Raw genomic sequence first — 26,569 nt, 5'->3', positions numbered from 1 at the left:
AGGAGCTTCTCTTCAGTCCAATACACTGTACTGGCTGGGAACAGACGCGAATGCTATTTGCACTGTATATGGTTAGAATAGCACAAGTGTGCTCTTCTTAGTCTGAATGAACACTTGCTGCTAGAACTTGATTCTCAACGTGATTCCACTCCGTTTAGGAAGTTTAATTGAACCCTGGTGTGCCATGCAAGAAAAACACTCTGTTTTAGAAAAAAGAGCATTCTTGCACTCTACAGTGTTTCCTATAGGGCACGTACAGTGAGCTAGCTCAGAACAAAAGAACTGTGCTTCCTACACAAACGGGGAATATCTAGTTCAACTCAGTATTTGAAACTGAGTAAAACAGGAGCTTCTCTTCAGTCCAATACACTGTACTGGCTGGGAACAGACGCGAATGCTATTTGCACTGTATGTGGCCAGAATAGCACAAGTGTGCTGTTCTTAGCCTGAATGAACACTTGCTGATAGAACTTGAATCTCAACGTGATTCAACTCCATTTAGGAAGTTTAATTGAACCCTAGTGTGCCATGCAAGAAAAACACTCTGTTTTAGAGAAAACAGCATTCTTGCACTCTACTGTGTTTCCTATAGGTCCCGTACACTGAGCTAGCTCAGAACAAAAGAACTGTGCTTCCTACACAAACGGGGCATATCTAGTTCAACTCAGTATTGGAAACTGAGTAAAACAGGAGCTTCTCTTCAGTCCCAGACACTGTACTGGCTGGGAACAGATGGGAATGCTATTTGCACTCTATATGGCCAGAATAGCACAAGTGTGCTGTTCTTAGCCTGAATGAATACTTGATGCTAGAAATTGAATATCAACGTGATACCACTCCATTTATGAAGTTTAATTGAACCCTAGTGTGCCATGCAAGAAAAACACTCTGTTTTAGAGAAAACAGCATTCTTGTACTCTACTGTGTTTACTATAGGGCCCATACAGTGAGCTAGCTCAAAACAAAAGAACTGTGCTTCCTACACAAACGGGGCATATCTAGTTCAACTCAGTATTTGAAACTGAGTAAAACAGGAGCTTCTCTTTAGTCCAATACACTGTACTGGCTGGGAACTGACGCGAATGCTATTTGCACTGTATATACCTAGAACAGCACAAGTGTGCTGTTCTTAGCCTGAATGAACACTTGCTGCTAGAATTTGAATCGCAACGTGATTCCACTCCGTTTAGAAAGATAATTGAACCCTAGTGTGCCATGCAAGAAAAACACTCTGTTTTAGAGAAAACAGCATATTTGCACTCTACTGTGTTTCCTATAGGGCCCGTACAGAGAGCTAGCTCAGAAAAAAAGAACTGTGCTTCCTACACAAACGGGGCATATCTAGTTCAACTCAGTATTGGAAACTGAGTAAAACAGGAGCTTCTCTTCAGTCCAATACACTGTACTGGCTGGGAACATACCCGAATGTTATTTGCACTGTATATGGCCAGAAAAGCACAAGTGTGCTGTTCTTAGCCTGAATGAACACTTGCTGCTAGAACTTGAATCTCAACGTGATAGCACTCCGTTTAGGAAGTTTAATTGAACCCTAGTGTGCCATGCAAGAAAAACACTCTGTTTTAGAGAAAACAGCATTCTTGCACTCTACTATGTTTCCTATAGGGCCCGTACAGTGAGCTAGCTCAGAAAAAAAGAACTGTGCTTCCTACACAAACGGGACATATCTAGTTCAACTCAGTATTGGAAACTGAGTAAAACAGGAGCTTCTCTTCAGTCCAATACACTGTACTGGCTGGGACCAGACGCGAATTCTATTTGCACTGTATATGGCCAGAAAAGCACAAGTGTGCTGTTCTTAGCCTGAATGAACACTTGCTGCTAGAACTTGAATCTCAACCTGATACCATTTCGTTTAGGAAGTTTAATTGAACCCTAGTGTGCCATGCAAGAAAAACACTCTGTTTTAGAGAAAACAGCATTCTTGCACTCTACTGTCATTCTTATAGGGCCCGTACAGTGAGCTAGCTCAGAACAAAAGAACTGTGCTTCCTACACAAACAGGGCATATCTAGTTAAATTCAGTATTGGAAACTGAGTAAAACAGGAGCTTCTCTTCAGTCCAATACACTGTACTGGCTGGGAACAGACCCGAATGTTATTTGCACTGTATATGGCCAGAAAAGCACAAGTGTGCTGTTCTTAGCCTCAATGAACACTTGCTGCTAGAACTTGAATCTCAACGTGATACCACTCCGTTTAGGAAGTTTAATTGAACCCTAGTGTGCCATGCAAGAAAAACACTCTGTTTTAGAGAAAACAGCATTCTTGCACTCTACTGTGTTTCCTATAGGGCCCGTACAGTGAGCTAGCTCAGCACAAAAGAACTGTGCTTCCTACACAAACGGGGCATATCTAGTTCAACTCAGTATTGGAAACTGAGGAAAAAAGGAGCTTCTCTTCAGTCCAATACACTGTACTGGCTGGGAACAGACGCGAATTCTATTTGCACTGTATATGGTTAGAATAGCACAAGTGTGCTGCTCTTAGCCTGAATGTACATTTGCTGCTAGAACTTGAATCTCAACGTGATACCACTCCGCTTAGGAAGTTTAATTGAACCCTAGTGTGCCATGCAAGAAAAACACTCTGTTTTAGAGAAAACAGCATTCTTGCACTCTACTGTGTTTCCTATAGGGCCCGTACAGTGAGATAGCTCAGAACAAAAGAACTGTGCTTCCTACACAAACGGGGCATATCTAGTTCAACTCAGTATTGGAAACTGAGTAAAACAGGAGCTTCTCTTCAGTCCAATACACTGTACTGGCTGGGAACAGACGCGAATGCTATTTGCACTGTATATGGTTAGAATAGCACAAGTGTGCTGTTCTTAGCCTGAATGAACACTTGCTGCTAGAACTTGAATCTCAACATGATACCATTCTGTTTAGGAAGATTAATTGAACCCTAGTGTGCCATGCAAGAAAAACACTCTGTTTTAGAGAAAACAGCATTCTTGCACTCTACTGTGTTTCTTATAGTGCCCGTACAGTGAGCTAGCTCAGAACAAAAGAACTGTGCTTCCTACACAAACAGGGCATATCTAGTTAAATTCAGTATTGGAAACTGAGTAAAACAGGAGCTTCTCTTTAGTCCAATACACTGTACTGGCTGGGAACAGACGGGAATGCTATTTGTACTCTATTTGGCCAGAATAGCACAAGTGTGCTGTTCTTAGCCTGAATGAACACTTGCTGCTAGAACTTGAATCTCAATGTCATTCCACTCCGTTTAGGAAGTTTAATTGAACCCTAGTGTGCCATGCAAGAAAAACACTCTGTTTTAGAGAAAACAGCATTCTTGCACTCTACTGTGTTTCCTATAGGGCCCGTACAGTGAGCTAGCTCAGAACAAAAGAATTGTGCTTCCTACACAAACGGGGCATATCTAGTTCAACTCAGTATTGGAAACTGAGGAAAAAAGGAGCTTCTCTTCAGTCCAATACACTATACTGGCTGGGACCAGACGCGAATTCTATTTGCACTGTATATGGTTAGAATAGCACAAGTGTGCTGCTCTTAGCCTGAATGTACATTTGCTGCTAGAGCTTGAATCTCAACGTGATACCACTCCGTTTAGGAAGTTTAATTGATCCCTAGTGTGCCATGCAAGAAAAACACTCTGTTTTAGAGAAAACAGCATTCTTGCAGTCTACTGTGTTTCCTATAGGGTCAGTAAAGTGAGGTAGCTCAGAACAAAAGAACTGTGCTTCCTACACAAACGGGGCATATCTAGTTCAACTCATTATTGGAAACTGAGTAAAACAGGAGCTTCTCTTCAGTCCAATCACTGTACTGGCTGGGAACAGACGCGAATGTTATTTGCACAGTATATGGCCAGAATAGCACAAGTGTGCTGTTCTTAGCCTGAATGAACACTTGCTGCTAGAACTTGAATCTCAACGTGATTCCTCTCCGTTTAGGAAGTTTTATTGAACCCTAGTGTGCCATGCAAGAAAAACACTCTGTTTTAGAGAAAACAGCATTCTTTCCCTCTACTGTGTTTCCTATAGGGCCGGTACAGTGAGCTAGCTCAGAACAAAAGAACTGTGCTCCCTACACAAACGGGGCATATCTAGTTCAACTCAGTGTTGGAAACGGAGTAAAACAGGAGCTTCACTTCAGTCCAATACACTGTACTGGCTGGGAACAGACGCGAATGCTATTGGCACTGTATATGGCCAGAATAGCAATAGTGTGCTGTTCTTAGCCTGAATGAACACTTGCTGCTAGAACTTGAATCTCAACGTGATACCACTCCGTTTAGGAAGTTTAATTGAACCCTAGTGTGCCATGCAAGAAAAACACTCTGTTTTAGTGAAAACAGCATTCTTGCACTCTACTGTGTTTCCTATAGGGCCGGTACAGTGAGCTAGCTCAGAACAAAAGAACTGTGCTCCCTACACAAACGGGGCATATCTAGTTCAACTCAGTATTGGAAACGGAGTAAAACAGGAGCTTCTCTTCAGTCCAATACACTGTACTGGCTGGGAACAGACGCGAATGCTATTTGCACTGTATATGGTTAGAATAGCACAAGTGTGCTGTTCTTAGTCTGAATGAACACTTGCTGCTAGAACTTGATTCTCAACGTGATTCCACTCCGTTTAGGAAGTTTAATTGAACCCTGGTGTGCCATGCAAGAAAAACACTCTGTTTTAGAAAAAAGAGCATTCTTGCACTCTACAGTGTTTCCTATAGGGCACGTACAGTGAGCTAGCTCAGAACAAAAGAACTGTGCTTCCTACACAAACAGGGCATATCTAGTTAAATTCAGTATTGGAAACTGAGTAAAACAGGAGCTTCTCTTCAGTCCAATACACTGTACTGGCTGGGAACAGACGCGAATGTTATTTCCACTGTATATGGCCTATAAAAGCACAAGTGTGCTGTTCTTAGCCTCAATGAACACTTGCTGCTAGAACTTGAATCTCAACGTGATACCACTCCGTTTAGGAAGTTTAATTGAACCCTAGTGTGCCATGCAAGAAAAACACTCTGTTTTAGAGAAAACAGCATTCTTGCACTCTACTGTGTTTCCTATAGGGCCCGTACAGTGAGCTAGCTCAGCACAAAAGAATTGTGCTTCCTACACAAACGGGGCATATCTAGTTCAACTCAGTATTGGAAACTGAGGAAAAAAGGAGCTTCTCTTCAGTCCAATACACTGTACTGGCTGGGAACAGACACGAATTTTATTTGCACTGTATATGGTTAGAATAGCACAAGTGTGCTGCTCTTAGCCTGAATGTACATTTGCTGCTAGAACTTGAATCTCAACGTGATACCACTCCGCTTAGGAAGTTTAATTGAACCCTAGTGTGCCATGCAAGAAAAACACTCTGTTTTAGAGAAAACAGCATTCTTGCACTCTACTGTGTTTCCTATAGGGCCCGTACAGTGAGATAGCTCAGAACAAAAGAACTGTGCTTCCTACACAAACGGGGCATATCTAGTTCAACTCAGTATTGGAAACTGAGTAAAACAGGAGCTTCTCTTCAGTCCAATACACTGTACTGGCTGGGAACAGACGCGAATGCTATTTGCACTGTATATGGTTAGAATAGCACAAGTGTGCTGTTCTTAGCCTGAATGAACACTTGCTGCTAGAACTTGAATCTCAACGTGATACCATTCTGTTTAGGAAGATTAATTGAACCCTAGTGTGCCATGCAAGAAAAACACTCTGTTTTAGAGAAAACAGCATTCTTGCACTCTACTGTGTTTCTTATAGTGCCCGTACAGTGAGCTAGCTCAGAACAAAAGAACTGTGCTTCCTACACAAACAGGGCATATCTAGTTAAATTCAGTATTGGAAACTGAGTAAAACAGGAGCTTCTCTTTAGTCCAATACACTGTACTGGCTGGGAACAGACGCGAATGCTATTTGTACTCTATATGGCCAGAATAGCACAAGTGTGCTGTTCTTAGCCTGAATGAACACTTGCTGCTAGAACTTGAATCTCAACGTCATTCCACTCCGTTTAGGAAGTTTAATTGAACCCTAGTGTGCCATGCAAGAAAAACACTCTGTTTTAGAGAAAACAGCATTCTTGCACTCTACTGTGTTTCCTATAGGGCCCGTACAGTGAGCTAAATCAGAACAAAAGAATTGTGCTTCCTACACAAAGGGGGCATATCTAGTTCAACTCAGTATTGGAAACTGAAGAAAAAAGGAGCTTCTCTTCAGTCCAATACACTGTACTGGCTGGGACCAGACGCGAATTCTATTTGCACTGTATATGGTTAGAATAGCACAAGTGTGCTGCTCTTAGCCTGAATGTACATTTGCTGCTAGAGCTTGAATCTCAACGTGATACCACTCCGTTTAGGAAGTTTAATTGATCCCTAGTGTGCCATGCAAGAAAAACACTCTGTTTTAGAGAAAACAGCATTCTTGCAGTCTACTGTGTTTCCTATAGGGTCCGTAAAGTGAGGTAGCTCAGAACAAAAGAACTGTGCTTCCTACACAAACGGGGCATATCTAGTTCAACTCAGTATTGGAAACTGAGTAAAACAGGAGCTTCTCTTCAGTCCAATACACTGTACTGGCTGGGAACAGACGCGAATGCTATTTGCACAGTATATGGCCAGAATAGCACAAGTGTGCTGTTCTTAGCCTGAATGAACACTTGCTGCTAGAACTTGAATCTCAACGTGATTCCTCTCCGTTTAGGAAGTTTTATTGAACCCTAGTGTGCCATGCAAGAAAAACACTCTGTTTTAGAGAAAACAGCATTCTTTCCCTCTACTGTGTTTCCTATAGGGCCGGTACAGTGAGCTAGCTCAGAACAAAAGAACTGTGCTCCCTACACAAACGGGGCATATCTAGTTCAACTCAGTGTTGGAAACGGAGTAAAACAGGAGCTTCTCTTCAGTCCAATACACTGTACTGGCTGGGAACAGACGCGAATGCTATTGGCACTGTATATGGCCAGAATAGCAATAGTGTGCTGTTCTTAGCCTGAATGAACACTTGCTGCTAGAACTTGAATCTCAACGTGATACCACTCCGTTTAGGAAGTTTAATTGAACCCTAGTGTGCCATGCAAGAAAAACACTCTGTTTTAGTGAAAACAGCATTCTGGCACTCTACTGTGTTTCCTATAGGGCCGGTACAGTGAGCTAGCTCAGAACAAAAGAACTGTGCTTCCTACACACACAGAGCATATCTAGTTAAATTCAGTATTGGAAACTGAGTAAAACAGGAGCTTCTCTTTAGTCCAATACACTGTACTGGCTGGGAACAGACGCGAATGCTATTTGTACTCTATATGGCCAGAATAGCACAAGTGTGCTGTTCTTAGCCTGAATGAACACTTGCTGCTAGAACTTGAATCTCAACGTCATTCCACTCCGTTTAGGAAGTTTAATTGAACCCTAGTGTGCCATGCAAGAAAAACACTCTGTTTTAGAGAAAACAGCATTCTTGCACTCTACTGTGTTTCCTATAGGGCCCGTACAGTGAGCTAGCTCAGAACAAAAGAACTGTGCTCCCTACACAAACGGGGCATATCTAGTTCAACTCAGTATTGGAAACGGAGTAAAACAGGAGCTTCTCTTCAGTCCAATACACTGTACTGGCTGGGAACAGACGCGAATGCTATTTGCACTGTATATGGTTAGAATAGCACAAGTGTGCTGTTCTTAGTCTGAATGAACACTTGCTGCTAGAACTTGATTCTCAACGTGATTCCACTCCGTTTAGGAAGTTTAATTGAACCCTGGTGTGCCATGCAAGAAAAACACTCTGTTTTAGAAAAAAGAGCATTCTTGCACTCTACAGTGTTTCCTATAGGGCACGTACAGTGAGCTAGCTCAGAACAAAAGAACTGTGCTTCCTACACAAACAGGGCATATCTAGTTAAATTCAGTATTGGAAACTGAGTAAAACAGGAGCTTCTCTTCAGTCCAATACACTGTACTGGCTGGGAACAGACGCGAATGTTATTTGCACTGTATATGGCCTATAAAAGCACAAGTGTGCTGTTCTTAGCCTCAATGAACACTTGCTGCTAGAACTTGAATCTCAACGTGATACCACTCCGTTTAGGAAGTTTAATTGAACCCTAGTGTGCCATGCAAGAAAAACACTCTGTTTTAGAGAAAACAGCATTCTTGCACTCTACTGTGTTTCCTATAGGGCCCGTACAGTGAGCTAGCTCAGCACAAAAGAATTGTGCTTCCTACACAAACGGGGCATATCTAGTTCAACTCAGTATTGGAAACTGAGGAAAAAAGGAGCTTCTCTTCAGTCCAATACACTGTACTGGCTGGGAACAGACGCGAATTTTATTTGCACTGTATATGGTTAGAATAGCACAAGTGTGCTGCTCTTAGCCTGAATGTACATTTGCTGCTAGAACTTGAATCTCAACGTGATACCACTCCGCTTAGGAAGTTTAATTGAACCCTAGTGGGCCATGCAAGAAAAACACTCTGTTTTAGAGAAAACAGCATTCTTGCACTCTACTGTGTTTCCTATAGGGCCCGTACAGTGAGATAGCTCAGAACAAAAGAACTGTGCTTCCTACACAAACGGGGCATATCTAGTTCAACTCAGTATTGGAAACTGAGTAAAACAGGAGCTTCTCTTCAGTCCAATACACTGTACTGGCTGGGAACAGACGCGAATGCTATTTGCACTGTATATGGTTAGAATAGCACAAGTGTGCTGTTCTTAGCCTGAATGAACACTTGCTGCTAGAACTTGAATCTCAACATGATACCATTCTGTTTAGGAAGATTTATTGAACCCTAGTGTGCCATGCAAGAAAAACACTCTGTTTTAGAGAAAACAGCATTCTTGCACTCTACTGTGTTTCTTATAGTGCCCGTACAGTGAGCTAGCTCAGAACAAAAGAACTGTGCTTCCTACACAAACAGGGCATATCTAGTTAAATTCAGTATTGGAAACTGAGTAAAACAGGAGCTTCTCTTTAGTCCAATACACTGTACTGGCTGGGAACAGACGCGAATGCTATTTGTACTCTATATGGCCAGAATAGCACAAGTGTGCTGTTCTTAGCCTGAATGAACACTTGCTGCTAGAACTTGAATCTCAACGTCATTCCACTCCGTTTAGGAAGTTTAATTGAACCCTAGTGTGCCATGCAAGAAAAACACTCTGTTTTAGAGAAAACAGCATTCTTGCACTCTACTGTGTTTCCTATAGGGCCCGTACAGTGAGCTAAATCAGAACAAAAGAATTGTGCTTCCTACACAAACGGGGCATATCTAGTTCAACTCAGTATTGGAAACTGAAGAAAAAAGGAGCTTCTCTTCAGTCCAATACACTGTACTGGCTGGGACCAGACGCGAATTCTATTTGCACTGTATATGGTTAGAATAGCACAAGTGTGCTGCTCTTAGCCTGAATGTACATTTGCTGCTAGAGCTTGAATCTCAACGTGATACCACTCCGTTTAGGAAGTTTAATTGATCCCTAGTGTGCCATGCAAGAAAAACACTCTGTTTTAGAGAAAACAGCATTCTTGCAGTCTACTGTGTTTCCTATAGGGTCCGTAAAGTGAGGTAGCTCAGAACAAAAGAACTGTGCTTCCTACACAAACGGGGCTTATCTAGTTCAACTCAGTATTGGAAACTGAGTAATACAGGAGCTTCTCTTCAGTCCAATACACTGTACTGGCTGGGAACAGACGCGAATGTTATTTGCACAGTATATGGCCAGAATAGCACAAGTGTGCTGTTCTTAGCCTGAATGAACACTTGCTGCTAGAACTTGAATCTCAACGTGACTCCTCTCCGTTTAGGAAGTTTTATTGAACCCTAGTGTGCCATGCAAGAAAAACACTCTGTTTTAGAGAAAACAGCATTCTTTCCCTCTACTGTGTTTCCTATAGGGCCGGTACAGTGAGCTAGCTCAGAACAAAAGAACTGTGCTTCCTACACAAACGGGGCATATCTAGTTCAACTCAGTGTTGGAAACGGAGTAAAACAGGAGCTTCTCTTCAGTCCAATACACTGTACTGGCTGGGAACAGACGCGAATGCTATTGGCACTGTATATGGCCAGAATAGCAATAGTGTGCTGTTCTTAGCCTGAATGAACACTTGCTGCTAGAACTTGAATCTCAACGTGATACCACTCCGTTTAGGAAGTTTAATTGAACCCTAGTGTGCCATGCAAGAAAAACACTCTGTTTTAGTGAAAACAGCATTCTTGCACTCTACTGTGTTTCCTATAGGGCCGGTACAGTGAGCTAGCTCAGAACAAAAGAACTGTGCTTCCTACACACACAGGGCATATCTAGTTAAATTCAGTATTGGAAACTGAGTAAAACAGGAGCTTCTCTTTAGTCCAATACACTGTACTGGCTGGGAACAGACGCGAATGCTATTTGTACTCTATATGGCCAGAATAGCACAAGTGTGCTGTTCTTAGCCTGAATGAACACTTGCTGCTAGAACTTGAATCTCAACGTCATTCCACTCCGTTTAGGAAGTTTAATTGAACCCTAGTGTGCCATGCAAGAAAAACACTCTGTTTTAGAGAAAACAGCATTCTTGCACTCTACTGTGTTTCCTATAGGGCCCGTACAGTGAGCTAGCTCAGAACAAAAGAACTGTGCTCCCTACACAAACGTGGCATATCTAGTTCAACTCAGTATTGGAAACGGAGTAAAACAGGAGCTTCTCTTCAGTCCAATACACTGTACTGGCTGGGAACAGACGCAAATGCTATTTGCACTGTATATGGTTAGAATAGCACAAGTGTGCTGTTCTAAGCCTGAATGAACACTTGCTGCTAGAACTTGATTCTCAACGTGATTCCACTCCGTTTAGGAAGTTTAATTGAACCCTGGTGTGCCATGCAAGAAAAACACTCTGTTTTAGAAAAAAGAGCATTCTTGCACTCTACAGTGTTTCCTATAGGGCCCGTACAGTGAGCTAGCTCAGAACAAAAGAACTGTGCTTCCTACACAAACAGGGCATATCTAGTTAAATTCAGTATTGGAAACTGAGTAAAACAGGAGCTTCTCTTCAGTCCAATACACTGTACTGGCTGGGAACAGACGCGAATGTTATTTGCACTGTATATGGCCTATAAAAGCACAAGTGTGCTGTTCTTTGCCTCAATGAACACTTGCTGCTAGAAATTGAATCTCAACGTGATACCACTCCGTTTAGGAAGTTTAATTGAACCCTAGTGTGCCATGCAAGAAAAACACTCTGTTTTAGAGAAAACAGCATTCTTGCACTCTACTGTGTTTCCTATAGGGCCCGTACAGTGAGCTAGCTCAGCACAAAAGAATTGTGCTTCCTACACAAACGGGGCATATCTAGTTCAACTCAGTATTGGAAACTGAGGAAAAAAGGAGCTTCTCTTCAGTCCAATACACTGTACTGGCTGGGAACAGACGCGAATTTTATTTGCACTGTATATGGTTAGAATAGCACAAGTGTGCTGCTCTTAGCCTGAATGTACATTTGCTGCTAGAACTTGAATCTCAACGTGATACCACTCCGCTTAGGAAGTTTAATTGAACCCTAGTGTGCCATGCAAGAAAAACACTCTGTTTTAGAGAAAACAGCATTCTTGCACTCTACTGTGTTTCCTATAGGGCCCGTACAGTGAGATAGCTCAGAACAAAAGAACTGTGCTTCCTACACAAACGGGGCATATCTAGTTCAACTCAGTATTGGAAACTGAGTTAAACAGGAGCTTCTCTTCAGTCCAATACACTGTACTGGCTGGGAACAGACGTGAATGCTATTTGCACTGTATATGGTTAGAATAGCACAAGTGTGCTGTTCTTAGCCTGAATGAACACTTGCTGCTAGAACTTGAATCTCAACATGATACCATTCTGTTTAGGAAGATTAATTGAACCCTAGTGTGCCATGCAAGAAAAACACTCTGTTTTAGAGAAAACAGCATTCTTGCACTCTACTGTGTTTCTTATAGTGCCCGTACAGTGAGCTAGCTCAGAACAAAAGAACTGTGCTTCCTACACAAACAGGGCATATCTAGTTAAATTCAGTATTGGAAACTGAGTAAAACAGGAGCTTCTCTTTAGTCCAATACACTGTACTGGCTGGGAACAGACGCGAATGCTATTTGTACTCTATATGGCCAGAATAGCACAAGTGTGCTGTTCTTAGCCTGAATGAACACTTGCTGCTAGAACTTGAATCTCAACGTCATTCCACTCCGTTTAGGAAGTTTAATTGAACCCTAGTGTGCCATGCAAGAAAAACACTCTGTTTTAGAGAAAACAGCATTCTTGCACTCTACTGTGTTTCCTATAGGGCCAATACAGTGAGCTAAATCAGAACAAAAGAATTGTGCTTCCTACACAAACGGGGCATATCTAGTTCAACTCAGTATTGGAAACTGAAGAAAAAAGGAGCTTCTCTTCAGTCCAATACACTGTACTGGCTGGGACCAGACGCGAATTCTATTTGCACTGTATATGGTTAGAATAGCACAAGTGTGCTGCTCTTAGCCTGAATGTACATTTGCTGCTAGAGCTTGAATCTCAACGTGATACCACTCCGTTTAGGAAGTTTAATTGATCCCTAGTGTGCCATGCAAGAAAAACACTCTGTTTTAGAGAAAACAGCATTCTTGCAGTCTACTGTGTTTCCTATAGGGTCCGTAAAGTGAGGTAGCTCAGAACAAAAGAACTGTGCTTCCTACACAAACGGGGCATATCTAGTTCAACTCAGTATTGGAAACTGAGTAAAACAGGAGCTTCTCTTCAGTCCAATACACTGTACTGGCTGGGAACAGAAGCGAATGTTATTTGCACAGTATATGGCCAGAATAGCACAAGTGTGCTGTTCTTAGCCTGAATGAACACTTGCTGCTAGAACTTGAATCTCAACGTGATTCCTCTCCGTTTAGGAAGTTTTATTGAACCCTAGTGTGCCATGCAAGAAAAACACTCTGTTTTAGAGAAAACAGCATTCTTTCCCTCTACTGTGTTTCCTATAGGGCCGGTACAGTGAGCTAGCTCAGAACAAAAGAACTGTGCTCCCTACACAAACGGGGCATATCTAGTTCAACTCAGTGTTGGAAACGGAGTAAAACAGGAGCTTCTCTTCAGTCCAATACACTGTACTGGCTGGGAACAGACGCGAATGCTATTGGCACTGTATATGGCCAGAATAGCAATAGTGTGCTGTTCTTAGCCTGAATGAACACTTGCTGCTAGAACTTGAATCTCAACGTGATACCACTCCGTTTAGGAAGTTTAATTGAACCCTAGTGTGCCATGCAAGAAAAACACTCTGTTTTAGTGAAAACAGCATTCTTGCACTCTACTGTGTTTCCTATAGGGCCGGTACAGTGAGCTAGCTCAGAACAAAAGAACTGTGCTTCCTACACACACAGGGCATATCTAGTTAAATTCAGTATTGGAAACTGAGTAAAACAGGAGCTTCTCTTTAGTCCAATACACTGTACTGGCTGGGAACAGACGCAAATGCTATTTGTACTCTATATGGCCAGAATAGCACAAGTGTGCTGTTCTTAGCCTGAATGAACACTTGCTGCTAGAACTTGAATCTCAACGTCATTCCACTCCGTTTAGGAAGTTTAATTGAACCCTAGTGTGCCATGCAAGAAAAACACTCTGTTTTAGAGAAAACAGCATTCTTGCACTCTACTGTGTTTCCTATAGGGCCCGTACAGTGAGCTAGCTCAGAACAAAAGAATTGTGCTTCCTACACAAACGGGGCATATCTAGTTCAACTCAGTATTGGAAACTGAGGAAAAAAGACCTTCTCTTCAGTCCAATACACTGTACTGGCTGGGACCAGACGCGAATTCTATTTGCACTGTATATGGTTAGAATAGCACAAGTGTGCTGCTCTTAGCCTGAATGTACATTTGCTGCTAGAGCTTGAATCTCAACGTGATACCACTCCGTTTAGGAAGTTTAATTGATCCCTAGTGTGCCATGCAAGAAAAACACTCTGTTTTAGAGAAAACAGCATTCTTGCACTCTACTGTGTTTCCTATAGGTCCCGTACACTGAGCTAGCTCAGAACAAAAGAACTGTGCTTCCTACACAAACGGGGCATATCTAGTTCAACTCAGTATTGGAAACTGAGTAAAACAGGAGCTTCTCTTCAGTCCCAGACACTGTACTGGCTGGGAACAGATGGGAATGCTATTTGCACTCTATATGGCCAGAATAGCACAAGTGTGCTGTTCTTAGCCTGAATGAATACTTGATGCTAGAAATTGAATATCAACGTGATACCACTCCATTTATGAAGTTTAATTGAACCCTAGTGTGCCATGCAAGAAAAACACTCTGTTTTAGAGAAAACAGCATTCTTGTACTCTACTGTGTTTACTATAGGGCCCGTACAGTGAGCTAGCTCAGAACAAAAGAACTGTGCTTCCTACACAAACGGGGCATATCTAGTTCAACTCAGTATTTGAAACTGAGTAAAACAGGAGCTTCTCTTTAGTCCAATACACTGTACTGGCTGGGAACTGACGCGAATGCTATTTGCACTGTATATACCTAGAATAGCACAAGTGTGCTGTTCTTAGCCTGAATGAACACTTGCTGCTAGAATTTGAATCGCAACGTGATTCCACTCCGTTTAGAAAGATAATTGAACCCTAGTGTGCCATGCAAGAAAAACACTCTGTTTTAGAGAAAACAGCATATTTGCACTCTACTGTGTTTCCTATAGGGCCCGTACAGAGAGCTAGCTCAGAAAAAAAGAACTGTGCTTCCTACACAAACGGGGCATATCTATTTCAACTCAGTATTGGAAACTGAGTAAAACAGGAGCTTCTCTTCAGTCCAATACACTGTACTGGCTGGGAACAGATGCGAATGCTATTTGCACTGTATATGGCCAGAATAGCACAAGTGTGCTGTTCTTAGCCTGAATGAACACTTGCTGCTAGAACTTGAATCTCAACGTCATTCCACTCCGTTTAGGAAGTTTAATTGAACCCTAGTGTGCCATGCAAGAAAAACACTCTGTTTTAGATAAAACAGCAGTCTTGCACTCTACTGTGTTTCCTATAGGGCCCGTACAGTGAGCTAGCTCAGAACAAAAGAACTGTGCTTCCTACACAAACGGGACATATCTAGTTCAACTCAGTATTGGAAACTGAGTAAAACAGGAGCTTCACTTCAGTCCAATACACTGTACTGGCTGGGAACAGACGCGAATGCTATTTGCACTGTATATGGCCAGAAAAGCACAAGTGTGCTGTTCTTAGCCTGAATGAACACTTGCTGCTAGAACTTGAATCTCAACCTGATACCATTCCGTTTAGGAAGTTTAATTGAACCCTAGTGTGCCATGCAAGAAAAACACTCTGTTTTAGAGAAAACAGCATTCTTGCACTCTACTGTCATTCTTATAGGGCCCGTACAGTGAGCTAGCTCAGAACAAAAGAACTGTGCTTCCTACACAAACAGGGCATATCTAGTTAAATTCAGTATTGGAAACTGAGTAAAACAGTTGCTTCTCTTCAGTCCAATACACTGTAGTGACTGGGTACAGACGCGAATGCTATTTGCACTGTATATGGCCAGAATAGCACAAGTGTGTTGTTCTTATTCTGAATGAACACTTGCTGCTAGAACTTGAATCTCAACGTGATACCACTCCGTTTAGGAAGTTTTATTGAACCCTAGAGTGCCATGCAAGAAAAACACTCTGTTTTAGAGAAAACAGCATTCTTGCACTCTACTGTGTTTCCTATAGGGCCTGTACAGTGAGCTAAATCAGAACAAAAGAACTGTGCTTCCTACACAAACGTGGCATATCTATTTCAACTCAGTATTGGAAACTGAGTAAAACAGGAGCTTCTCTTCAGTCCAATACACTGTACTGGCTGGGAACAGTCGCGAATTCTATTTGCACTGTATATGGCCAGAATAGCACAAGTGTGCTGTTCTGAGCCTGAATGAACACTTGCTGCTAGAACTTGAATATCAACGTGATACCACTCCATTTATGAAGTTTAATTGAACCCTAGTGTGCCATGGAAGAAAAACACTCTGTTTTAGTGAAAACAGCATTCTTGCACTCTACTGTGTTTCCTATAGGGCCCGTACAGTGAGCTAGCTCAGAACAAAAGAACTGTGCTTCCTACACACACAGGGCATATCTAGTTAAATTCAGTATTGGAAACTGAGTAAAACAGGAGCTTCTCTTTAGTCCAATACACTGTACTGGCTGGGAACAGACGCGAATGCTATTTGTACTCTATATGGCCAGAATAGCACAAGTGTGCTGTTCTTAGCCTGAATGAACACTTGCTGCTAGAACTTGAATCTCAACGTCATTCCACTCCGTTTAGGAAGTTTAATTGAACCCTAGTGTGCCATGCAAGAAAAACACTCTGTTTTAGAGAAAACAGCATTCTTGCACTCTACTGTGTTTCCTATAGGGCCCGTACAGTGAGCTAGCTCAGAACAAAAGAACTGTGCTCCCTACACAAACGGGGCATATCTAGTTCAACTCAGTATTGGAAACGGAGTAAAACAGGAGCTTCTCTTCAGTCCAATACACTGTACTGGCTGGGAACAGACGCGAATGCTATTTGCACTGTATATGGTTAGAATAGCACAAGTGTGCTGTTCTTAGCCTGAATGAACACTTGCTGCTAGAACTTGATTCTCAACGTGATTCCACTCCGTTTAGGAAGTTTAATTGAACCCTGGTGTGCCATGCAAGAAAAACACTCTGTTTTAGAAAAAAGAGCATTCTTGCACTCTACAGTGTTTCCTATAGGGCACGTACAGTGAGCTAGCTCAGAACAAAAGAACTGTGCTTCCTACACAAACAGGGCATATCTAGTTAAATTCAGTATTGGAAACTGAGTAAAACAGGAGCTTCTCTTCAGTCCAATACACTGTACTGGCTGGGAACAGACGCGAATGTTATTTGCACTGTATATGGCCTATAAAAGCACAAGTGTGCTGTTCTTAGCCTCAATGAACACTTGCTGCTAGAACTTGAATCTCAACGTGATACCACTCCGTTTAGGAAGTTTAATTGAACCCTAGTGTGCCATGCAAGAAAAACACTCTGTTTTAGAGAAAACAGCATTCTTGCACTCTACTGTGTTTCCTATAGGGCCCGTACAGTGAGCTAGCTCAGCACAAAAGAATTGTGCTTCCTACACAAACGGGGCATATCTAGTTCAACTCAGTATTGGAAACTGAGGAAAAAAGGAGCTTCTCTTCAGTCCAATACACTGTACTGGCTGGGAACAGACGCGAATTTTATTTGCACTGTATATGGTTAGAATAGCACAAGTGTGCTGCTCTTAGCCTGAATGTACATTTGCTGCTAGAACTTGAATCTCAACGTGATACCACTCCGCTTAGGAAGTTTAATTGAACCCTAGTGTGCCATGCAAGAAAAACACTCTGTTTTAGAGAAAACAGCATTCTTGCACTCTACTGTGTTTCCTATAGGGCCCGTACAGTGAGATAGCTCAGAACAAAAGAACTGTGCTTCCTACACAAACGGGGCATATCTAGTTCAACTCAGTATTGGAAACTGAGTTAAACAGGAGCTTCTCTTCAGTCCAATACACTGTACTGGCTGGGAACAGACGCGAATGCTATTTGCACTGTATATGGTTAGAATAGCACAAGTGTGCTGCTCTTAGCCTGAATGAACACTTGCTGCTAGAACTTGAATCTCAACATGATACCATTCTGTTAAGGAAGATTAATTGAACCCTAGTGTGCCATGCAAGAAAAACACTCTGTTTTAGAGAAAACAGCATTCTTGCACTCTACTGTGTTTCTTATAGTGCCCGTACAGTGAGCTAGCTCAGAACAAAAGAACTGTGCTTCCTACACAAACAGGGCATATCTAGTTAAATTCAGTATTGGAAACTGAGTAAAACAGGAGCTTCTCTTTAGTCCAATACACTGTACTGGCTGGGAACAGACGCGAATGCTATTTGTACTCTATATGGCCAGAATAGCACAAGTGTGCTGTTCTTAGCCTGAATGAACACTTGCTGCTAGAACTTGAATCTCAACGTCATTCCACTCCGTTTAGGAAGTTTAATTGAACCCTAGTGTGCCATGCAAGAAAAACACTCTGTTTTAGAGAAAACAGCATTCTTGCACTCTACTGTGTTTCCTATAGGGCCAATACAGTGAGCTAAATCAGAACAAAAGAATTGTGCTTCCTACACAAACGGGGCATATCTAGTTCAACTCAGTATTGGAAACTGAAGAAAAAAGGAGCATCTCTTCAGTCCAATACACTGTACTGGCTGGGACCAGACGCGAATTCTATTTGCACTGTATATGGTTAGAATAGCACAAGTGTGCTGCTCTTAGCCTGAATGTACATTTGCTGCTAGAGCTTGAATCTCAACGTGATACCACTCCGTTTAGGAAGTTTAATTGATCCCTAGTGTGCCATGCAAGAAAAACACTCTGTTTTAGAGAAAACAGCATTCTTGCAGTCTACTGTGTTTCCTATAGGGTCCGTAAAGTGAGGTAGCTCAGAACAAAAGAACTGTGCTTCCTACACAAACGGGGCATATCTAGTTCAACTCAGTATTGGAAACTGAGTAAAACAGGAGCTTCTCTTCAGTCCAATACACTGTACTGGCTGGGAACAGACGCGAATGTTATTTGCACAGTATATGGCCAGAATAGCACAAGTGTGCTGTTCTTAGCCTGAATGAACACTTGCTGCTAGAACTTGAATCTCAAAGTGATTCCTCTCCGTTTAGGAAGTTTTATTGAACCCTAGTGTGCCATGCAAGAAAAACACTCTGTTTTAGAGAAAACAGCATTCTTTCCCTCTACTGTGTTTCCTATAGGGCCGGTACAGTGAGCTAGCTCAGAACAAAAGAACTGTGCTCCCTACACAAACGGGGCATATCTAGTTCAACTCAGTGTTGGAAACGGAGTAAAACAGGAGCTTCTCTTCAGTCCAATACACTGTACTGGCTGGGAACAGACGCGAATGCTATTGGCACTGTATATGGCCAGAATAGCAATAGTGTGCTGTTCTTAGCCTGAATGAACACTTGCTGCTAGAACTTGAATCTCAACGTGATACCACTCCGTTTAGGAAGTTTAATTGAACCCTAGTGTGCCATGCAAGAAAAACACTCTGTTTTAGTGAAAACAGCATTCTTGCACTCTACTGTGTTTCCTATAGGGCCGGTACAGTGAGCTAGCTCAGAACAAAAGAACTGTGCTTCCTACACACACAGGGCATATCTAGTTAAATTCAGTATTGGAAACTGAGTAAAACAGGAGCTTCTCTTTAGTCCAATACACTGTACTGGCTGGGAACAGACGCGAATGCTATTTGTACTCTATATGGCCAGAATAGCACAAGTGTGCTGTTCTTAGCCTGAATGAACACTTGCTGCTAGAACTTGAATCTCAACGTCATTCCACTCCGTTTAGGAAGTTTAATTGAACCCTAGTGTGCCATGCAAGAAAAACACTCTGTTTTAGAGAAAACAGCATTCTTGCACTCTACTGTGTTTCCTATAGGGCCAATACAGTGAGCTAAATCAGAACAAAAGAATTGTGCTTCCTACACAAACGGGGCATATCTAGTTCAACTCAGTATTGGAAACTGAGGAAAAAAGAGCTTCTCTTCAGTCCAATACACTGTACTGGCTGGGACCAGACGCGAATTCTATTTGCACTGTATATGGTTAGAATAGCACAAGTGTGCTGCTCTTAGCCTGAATGTACATTTGCTGCTAGAGCTTGAATCTCAACGTGATACCACTCCGTTTAGGAAGTTTAATTGATCCCTAGTGTGCCATGCAAGAAAAACACTCTGTTTTAGAGAAAACAGCATTCTTGCACTCTACTGTGTTTCCTATAGGTCCCGTACACTGAGCTAGCTCAGAACAAAAGAACTGTGCTTCCTACACAAACGGGGCATATCTAGTTCAACTCAGTATTGGAAACTGAGTAAAACAGGAGCTTCTCTTCAGTCCCAGACACTGTACTGGCTGGGAACAGATGGGAATGCTATTTGCACTCTATATGGCCAGAATAGCACAAGTGTGCTGTTCTTAGCCTGAATGAATACTTGATGCTAGAAATTGAATATCAACGTGATACCACTCCATTTATGAAGTTTAATTGAACCCTAGTGTGCCATGCAAGAAAAACACTCTGTTTTAGAGAAAACAGCATTCTTGTACTCTACTGTGTTTACTATAGGGCCCGTACAGTGAGCTAGCTCAGAACAAAAGAACTGTGCTTCCTACACAAACGGGGCATATCTAGTTCAACTCAGTATTTGAAACTGAGTAAAACAGGAGCTTCTCTTTAGTCCAATACACTGTACTGGCTGGGAACTGACGCGAATGCTATTTGCACTGTATATACCTAGAATAGCACAAGTGTGCTGTTCTTAGCCTGAATGAACACTTGCTGCTAGAATTTGAATCGCAACGTGATTCCACTCCGTTTAGAAAGATAATTGAACCCTAGTGTGCCATGCAAGAAAAACACTCTGTTTTAGAGAAAACAGCATATTTGCACTCTACTGTGTTTCCTATAGGGCCCGTACAGAGAGCTAGCTCAGAAAAAAAGAACTGTGCTTCCTACACAAACGGGGCATATCTAGTTCAACTCAGTATTGGAAACTGAGTAAAACAGGAGCTTTTCTTCAGTCCAATACACTGTACTGGCTGGGAACAGATGCGAATGCTATTTGCACTGTATATGGCCAGAATAGCACAAGTGTGCTGTTCTTAGCCTGAATGAACACTTGCTGCTAGAACTTGAATCTCAACGTCATTCCACTCCGTTTAGGAAGTTTAATTGAACCCTAGTGTGCCATGCAAGAAAAACACTCTGTTTTAGATAAAACAGCAGTCTTGCACTCTACTGTGTTTCCTATAGGGCCCGTACAGTGAGCTAGCTCAGAACAAAAGAACTGTGCTTCCTACACAAACGGGACATATCTAGTTCAACTCAGTATTGGAAACTGAGTAAAACAGGAGCTTCACTTCAGTCCAATACACTGTACTGGCTGGGAACAGACGCGAATGCTATTTGCACTGTATATGGCCAGAAAAGCACAAGTGTGCTGTTCTTAGCCTGAATGAACACTTGCTGCTAGAACTTGAATCTCAACCTGATACCATTCCGTTTAGGAAGTTTAATTGAACCCTAGTGTGCCATGCAAGAAAAACACTCTGTTTTAGAGAAAACAGCATTCTTGCACTCTACTGTCATTCTTATAGGGCCCGTACAGTGAGCTAGCTCAGAACAAAAGAACTGTGCTTCCTACACAAACAGGGCATATCTAGTTAAATTCAGTATTGGAAACTGAGTAAAACAGTTGCTTCTCTTCAGTCCAATACACTGTAGTGACTGGGTACAGACGCGAATGCTATTTGCACTGTATATGGCCAGAATAGCACAAGTGTGTTGTTCTTATTCTGAATGAACACTTGCTGCTAGAACTTGAATCTCAACGTGATACCACTCCGTTTAGGAAGTTTTATTGAACCCTAGAGTGCCATGCAAGAAAAACACTCTGTTTTAGAGAAAACAGCATTCTTGCACTCTACTGTGTTTCCTATAGGGCCCGTACAGTGAGCTAGCTCAGAACAAAAGAACTGTGCTTCCTACACAAACGTGGCATATCTATTTCAACTCAGTATTGGAAACTGAGTAAAACAGGAGCTTCTCTTCAGTCCAATACACTGTACTGGCTGGGAACAGTCGCGAATTCTATTTGCACTGTATATGGCCAGAATAGCACAAGTGTGCTGTTCTGAGCCTGAATGAACACTTGCTGCTAGAACTTGAATATCAACGTGATACCACTCCATTTATGAAGTTTAATTGAACCCTAGTGTGCCATGGAAGAAAAACACTCTGTTTTAGTGAAAACAGCATTCTTGCACTCTACTGTGTTTCCTATAGGGCCCGTACAGTGAGCTAGCTCAGAACAAAAGAACTGTGCTTCCTACACAAACGGGGCATATCTAGTTCAACTCAGTATTGGAAACTGAGGAAAAAAGGAGCTTCTCTTCAGTCCAATACACTGTACTGGCTGGGAACAGACGCGAATGCTATTTGCACTGTATATGGCCAGAAAAGCACAAGTGTGCTGTTCTTAGCCTGAATGAACACTTGCTGCTAGAACTTGAATCTCAACCTGATACCATTCCGTTTAGGAAGTTTAATTGAACCCTGGTGTGCCATGCAAGAAAAACACTCTGTTTTAGAAAAAAGAGCATTCTTGCACTCTACAGTGTTTCCTATAGGGCACGTACAGTGAGCTAGCTCAGAACAAAAGAACTGTGCTTCCTACACAAACGGGGAATATCTAGTTCAACTCAGTATTGGAAACTGAGTAAAACAGGAGCTTCTCTTCAGTCCCAGACACTGTACTGGCTGGGAACAGACGCGAATGCTATTTGCACTGTATGTGGCCAGAATAGCACAAGTGTGCTGTTCTTAGCCTGAATGAACACTTGCTGATAGAACTTGAATCTCAACGTGATTCAACTCCATTTAGGAAGTTTAATTGAACCCTAGTGTGCCATGCAAGAAAAACACTCTGTTTTAGAGAAAACAGCATTCTTGCACTCTACTGTGTTTCCTATAGGGCACGTACAGTGAGCTAGCTCAGAACAAAAGAACTGTGCTTCCTACACAAACGGGGCATATCTAGTTCAACTCAGTATTGGAAACTGAGTAAAACAGGAGCTTCTCTTCAGTCCCAGACACTGTACTGGCTGGGAACAGATGGGAATGCTATTTGCACTCTATATGGCCAGAATAGCACAAGTGTGCTGTTCTTAGCCTGAATGAACACTTGATGCTAGAAATTGAATATCAACGTGATACCACTCCATTTATGAAGTTTAATTGAACCCTAGTGTGCCATGCAAGAAAAACACTCTGTTTTAGAGAAAACAGCATTCTTGCACTCTACTGTGTTTACTATAGGGCCCGTACAGTGAGCTAGCTCAGAACAAAAGAACTGTGCTTCCTACACAAACGGGGCATATCTAGTTCAACTCAGTATTTGAAACTGAGTAAAACAGGAGCTTCTCTTTAGTCCAATACACTGTACTGGCTGGGAACTGACGCGAATGCTATTTGCACTGTATATACCTAGAATAGCACAAGTGTGCTGTTCTTAGCCTGAATGAACACTTGCTGCTAGAATTTGAATCGCAACGTGATTCCACTCCGTTTAGAAAGATAATTGAAACCTAGTGTGCCATGCAAGAAAAACACTCTGTTTTAGAGAAAACAGCATTCTTGCACTCTACTGTGTTTCCTATAGGGCCCGTACAGAGAGCTAGCTCAGAAAAAAAGAACTGTGCTTCCTACACAAACGGGGCATATCTAGTTCAACTCAGTATTGGAAACTGAGTAAAACAGGAGCTTCTCTTCAGTCCAATACACTGTACTGGCTGGGAACAGATGCGAATGCTATTTGCACTGTATATGGCCAGAATGGCACAAGTGTGCTGTTCTTAGCCTGAATGAACACTTGCTGCTAGAACTTGAATCTCAACGTCATTCCACTCCGTTTAGGAAGTTTAATTGAACCCTAGTGTGCCATGCAAGAAAAACACTCTGTTTTAGAGAAAACAGCATTCTTGCACTCTACTGTCATTCTTATAGGGCCCGTACAGTGAGCTAGCTCAGAACAAAAGAACTGTGCTTCCTACACAAACAGGGCATATCTAGTTAAATTCAGTATTGGAAACTGAGTAAAACAGTTGCTTCTCTTCAGTCCAATACACTGTAGTGGCTGGGTACAGACGCGAATGCTATTTGCACTGTATATGGCCAGAATAGCACAAGTGTGTTGTTCTTATTCTGAATGAACACTTGCTGCTAGAACTTGAATCTCAACGTGATACCACTCCGTTTAGGAAGTTTTATTGAACCCTAGAGTGCCATGCAAGAAAAACACTCTGTTTTAGAGAAAACAGCATTCTTGCACTCTACTGTGTTTCCTAAAGGGCCCGTACAGTGAGCTAGCTCAGAACAAAAGAACTGTGCTTCCTACACAAACGTGGCATATCTATTTCAACTCAGTATTGGAAACTGAGTAAAACAGGAGCTTCTCTTCAGTCCAATACACTGTACTGGCTAGGAACAGTCGCGAATGCTATTTGTACTGTATGTGGTCAGAATAGCACAAGTGTGCTGTTCTTAGCCTGAATGAACACTTGCTGCTAGAACTTGAATCTCAACGTGATACCACTCCATTTAGGAAGTTTAATTGAACCCTAGTGTGTCATGCAAGAAAAAGACTCTCTTTTAGAGAAAACAGCATTCTTGCACTCTACTGTGTTTCCTGTAGGTCCCGTACAATGAGGTAGCTCAGAACAAAAGAACTGTGCTAACTACACAAACGGGACATATCTATTTCAACTCAATATTGGAAACTGAGTAAAAGAGGAGCTTCTCTTCAGTCCAATACACTGTACTGGCTGTGAACAGACGCGAATTCTATTTGCACTGTATATGGTTAGAATAGCACAAGTGTGCTGTTCTTAGCCTGAATGAACACTTGCTGCTAGAACTTGAATCTCAACGTGATACCACTCCGTTTAGGAAGTTTTATTGAACCCTAGTGTGCCATGCAAGAAAAACACTCTGTTTTAGTGAAAACAGCATTCTTGCACTCTACAGTGTTTCCTATAGGGCACGTAGAGTGAGCTAGCTCAGAACAAAAGAACTGTGTTTCCTACACAAACAGGGCATATCTAGTTAAATTCAGTATTGGAAACTGAGTAAAACAGTTGCTTCTCTTCAGTCCAATACACTGTAGTGGCTGGGTACAGACGCGAATGCTATTTGCACTGTATATGGCCAGAATAGCACAAGTGTGTTGTTCTTATTCTGAATGAACACTTGCTGCTAGAACTTGAATCTCAACGTGATACCACTCTGTTTAGGAAGTTTTATTGAACCCTAGAGTGCCATGCAAGAAAAACACTCTGTTTTAGAGAAAACAGCATTCTTGCACTCTACTGTGTTTCCTATAGGGCCCGTACAGTGAGCTAGCTCAGAACAAAAGAACTGTGCTTCCTACACAAACGTGGCATATCTATTTCAACTCAGTATTGGAAACTGAGTAAAACAGGAGCTTCTCTTCAGTCCAACACACTGTACTGGCTGGGAACAGTCGCGAATTCTATTTTCACTGTATATGGCCAGAATAGCACAAGTGTGCTGTTCTGAGCCTGAATGAACACTTGCTGCTAGAACTTGAATCTCAACGTAATTCCACTCCGTTTAGGAAGTTTAATTGAACCCTAGTGTACCATGCAAGAAAAACACTCTGTTTTAGAGAAAACAGCATTCTTGCACTCTACTGTGTTTCCTATAGGGCCCGTACAGTGAGCTAGCTCAGAACAAAAGAACTGTGCTTCCTACACAAACGGGGCATATCTAGTTCAACTCAGTATTGGAAACTGAGGAAAAAAGGAGCTTCTCTTCAGTCCAATACACTGTACTGCCTGGGAACAGACGCGAATGCTATTTGCACTGTATATGGCCAGAAAAGCACAAGTGTGCTGTTCTTAGCCTGAATGAACACTTGCTGCTAGAACTTGAATCTCAACCTGATACCATTCCGTTTAGGAAGTTTAATTGAACCCTGGTGTGCCATGCAAGAAAAACACTCTGTTTTAGAAAAAAGAGCATTCTTGCACTCTACAGTGTTTCCTATAGGGCACGTACAGTGAGCTAGCTCAGAACAAAAGAACTGTGCTTCCTACACAAACGGGGAATATCTAGTTCAACTCAGTATTGGAAACTGAGTAAAACAGGAGCTTCTCTTCAGTCCAATACACTGTACTGGCTGGGAACAGACGCGAATGCTATTTGCACTGTATGTGGCCAGAATAGCACAAGTGTGCTGTTCTTAGCCTGAATGAACACTTGCTGATAGAACTTGAATCTCAACGTGATTCAACTCCATTTAGGAAGTTTAATTGAACCCTAGTGTGCCATGCAAGAAAAACACTCTGTTTTAGAGAAAACAGCATTCTTGCACTCTACTGTGTTTCCTATAGGGCACGTACAGTGAGCTAGCTCAGAACAAAAGAACTGTGCTTCCTACACAAACGGGGCATATCTAGTTCAACTCAGTATTGGAAACTGAGTAAAACAGGAGCTTCTCTTCAGTCCCAGACACTGTACTGGCTGGGAACAGATGGGAATGTTATTTGCACTCTATATGGCCAGAATAGCACAAGTGTGCTGTTCTTAGCCTGAATGAACACTTGATGCTAGAAATTGAATATCAACGTGATACCACTCCATTTATGAAGTTTAATTGAACCCTAGTGTGCCATGCAAGAAAAACACTCTGTTTTAGAGAAAACAGCATTCTTGCACTCTACTGTGTTTACTATAGGGCCCGTACAGTGAGCTAGCTCAGAACAAAAGAACTGTGCTTCCTACACAAACGGGGCATATCTAGTTCAACTCAGTATTTGAAACTGAGTAAAGCAGGAGCTTCTCTTTAGTCCAATACACTGTACTGGCTGGGAACTGACGCGAATGCTATTTGCACTGTATATACCTAGAATAGCAC

The sequence above is a fragment of the Peromyscus maniculatus genome, chromosome 11, assembly GCF_049852395.1.
Source record: "Peromyscus maniculatus bairdii isolate BWxNUB_F1_BW_parent chromosome 11, HU_Pman_BW_mat_3.1, whole genome shotgun sequence".
Classification (NCBI taxonomy): domain Eukaryota; kingdom Metazoa; phylum Chordata; class Mammalia; order Rodentia; family Cricetidae; genus Peromyscus; species Peromyscus maniculatus.
The sequence above is the reverse complement of the archived record's forward strand: the minus strand, read 5'-3'. Positions refer to the sequence as shown.